We start from the raw sequence: 3,011 nt of genomic DNA, 5'->3' as shown, positions 1-3,011 counted from the left end.
GCCCACAATGACCATATAAAACCCTAGCTTCCAAGATCCTTGATCCAATGCAAAGTTATTGATTAATGATGCATGTTATGTCAATGACCTAACGGAAAGATGCAGATGAATGCAAAGCGTGAGCCAGATAGAAATAAATTAGGGGTAGGACAAATTTGGGGTATGACAGCTGCCCCTATTTAATCGTCTTAAACCTGAAGGTGAGATTGGCGCCAGCCTTTCGAACATTCAAGGTGGAAGAAGATTAAATATCAAGACCTGAAATTTGTCCTGAAGAAAAGATGATGTAAGTGTTATCCTTATTTTTATGTTTTGATATCTGCTGGGGAAAAGAGAAATTTATTTTTGTTTTTCTGGTGGAAGAATTTACAGTGGGTAATGGGTTTGAATGGAGATAGCTTATAACGTGGTAGCGGTGCCGACACGGGGTTTTCAAAGAGAATGGTTGTATGAAACAATGATCGAAAGAAAAAGACCTCGTGCGATTTACAACTAAACGTCAGGACTGAAAGGAACAAGATCTCGTGGCGATCTATGACTCAACATCGAAAGAAGATCTCGTGGCGATCAACTCGTCAACAGAAGAAAGGGAATAAGATCTCGTGGCGATCTTATGACTCAACATCGAAAGAAGATCTCGTGGCGATCAACTCGTCAACAGAAGAAAAGGGAATAAGATCTCGTGGCGATCTTATGACTCAACATCGAAAGAAGATCTCGTGGCGATCAACTCGTCAACAGAAGAAAAGGGAATAAGATCTCGTGGCGATCTTATGACTCAACATCGAAAGAAGATCTCGTGGCGATCAACTCGTCAACAGAAGAAAAGGGAATAAGATCTCGTGGCGATCTTATGACTCAACATCGAAAGAAGATCTCGTGGCGATCAACTCGTCAACAGAAGAAAAGGGAATAAGATCTCGTGGCGATCTTATGACTCAACATCGAAAGAAGATCTCGTGGCGATCAACTCGTCAAAAGGGAATAAGATCTCGTGGCGATCTTATGACTCAACATCGAAAGAAGATCTCGTGGCGATCAACTCGTCAACAGAAGAAAAGGGAATAAGATCTCGTGGCGATCTTATGACTCAACATCGAAAGAAGATCTCGTGGCGATCAACTCGTCAACAGAAGAAAAGGGAATAAGATCTCGTGGCGATCTTATGACTCAACATCGAAAGAAGATCTCGTGGCGATCAACTCGTCAACAGAAGAAAAGGGAATAAGATCTCGTGGCGATCTTATGACTCAACATCGAAAGAAGATCTCGTGGCGATCAACTCGTCAACAGAAGAAAAGGGAATAAGATCTCGTGGCGATCTTATGACTCAACATCGAAAGAAAATCTCGTGCGATTTTCCACACTTTGGAAAGGAATAAGATCTCGTGGCGATCTATGACTCAACATCGAAAGAAAATCTCGTGCGATTTTCCACACTTTGGAAAGGAATAAGACCTCGTGGCGATCTATGACTCAACATCGACTCGACATCGAGGGACAAAAGAAGACATTGTGTCAGACACTCATCAGAGATTGAAGATACCTCGCATCGGCACCGAGGTTGGAAGAGATTTGAAATGTGGTAGCAGATATCAATCGGAATTTGTAAGGACAACCTTTTGTGTGAGGATGTGTCGTCGTCTTGATTGGGTGCGGATTTGTATTATCTGGGTTATGCTTTGTATGCATGTTTGAATTTTTCTATGGCGTAATGCTCCATTTTGACGGATATGCTACGCTTTTGAGGATGCAATGCTATATGCAGTGAATACTATATGCAGAGTGCCAAATAAAGGCATTAGTGAGGTAAACACCAGGGAGAATCCCCTTAGTGTTAAGGACCATGTGGAGGTGCCAATAGATATTGGACTTTGATTTGTAAGATGCACCTTCTTTGACTTGAAGAATAATTTCTGACTTCTCACCATGTGCCACTGCTTGGAGGATTTTCAGCTTGAGGAGATTCCCTCGATTCACCATGTTAGGGATGAGAAATCCAGGTAACGAGCCTTGGTTAGGGAAGTAGGACAACTCCTAGGAGAAATAAACTCCTGTGCTTGAGGAATGGAACAAACTCTCGGGAGAAATTAACTCCGTGTTTGGGGAGAGACCAAGTTTCCAGGAGAAGTAAACTCCTGTGATTGGGGAATGGATCAAACTCTCAGGAGAAATAAACTCCTACGCTTGGGAGAGACCTAGTTTCCAGGAGAAATAAACTCCTATGATTGGGGAGAGAACAAAATAACCCAAGATATTGTGCCCCAAGCTTCACGACCCATGAAGGAATTTGCACTATAGAATCCTTGGAGAGATTTGTCGAATCTCGACGTAATTGCCCCAGATTGGTCAAACTCAAGAGAGATTCCTCGACTTGATTGCCCCAGATATGTTGAATTTGAGAGGTCAAACCTCGACTCAACTGCCCCTGATTAGGTACATCTTACTAGAATCCTCGAGCTTTCATTGTTTTGAAGTCAAACAAACATGGAAATAACTTTACCACGCTCAACGGAGTCTTCCAATTCTTCCCCTCGAGGTAATCAAGGAAAGCATTAACTGTTCATGCCCAACGGAGTTCTTTGGATAACTGCCCCTTGATAATCAATCTCTAAAACGATTAGCTTTTTACTCCACGGAGTTCTCAAGTCTCTTGTGCTTTGACATGATCAAGTTGCTCACTGATTCTCATCCTGAAATTTCTTTGATGTTTAAGCAGATGTTTGTATGCAAAAGAATGTTAATTCTAGGAATGATAATTCTAATGCAAAGTGTACGTTAGTCTTGAAGTTTAAAGAAACCTTTTTTATTGAAATGAGGTTGCGACCTCTTGTGGATGGATCACTAGTTGACACAACCCCGATTTTTGCATGTAGAAGATAAAGCAAGCATACGATACCAACATGGAAATGAGTCTCGCTTCATTGGGAGTCAGTTAAACGCTATCTCATAGGAGTGTGCTTTCAAAATAACCCTACTTCAATTAGGACTTTTGAGGGTTGTAACTTGGC

Source organism: Vicia villosa, linkage group LG3, assembly GCF_029867415.1.
Source record: "Vicia villosa cultivar HV-30 ecotype Madison, WI linkage group LG3, Vvil1.0, whole genome shotgun sequence".
NCBI classification, from domain to species: Eukaryota; Viridiplantae; Streptophyta; class Magnoliopsida; order Fabales; family Fabaceae; genus Vicia; species Vicia villosa.
The sequence above is the reverse complement of the archived record's forward strand: the minus strand, read 5'-3'. Positions refer to the sequence as shown.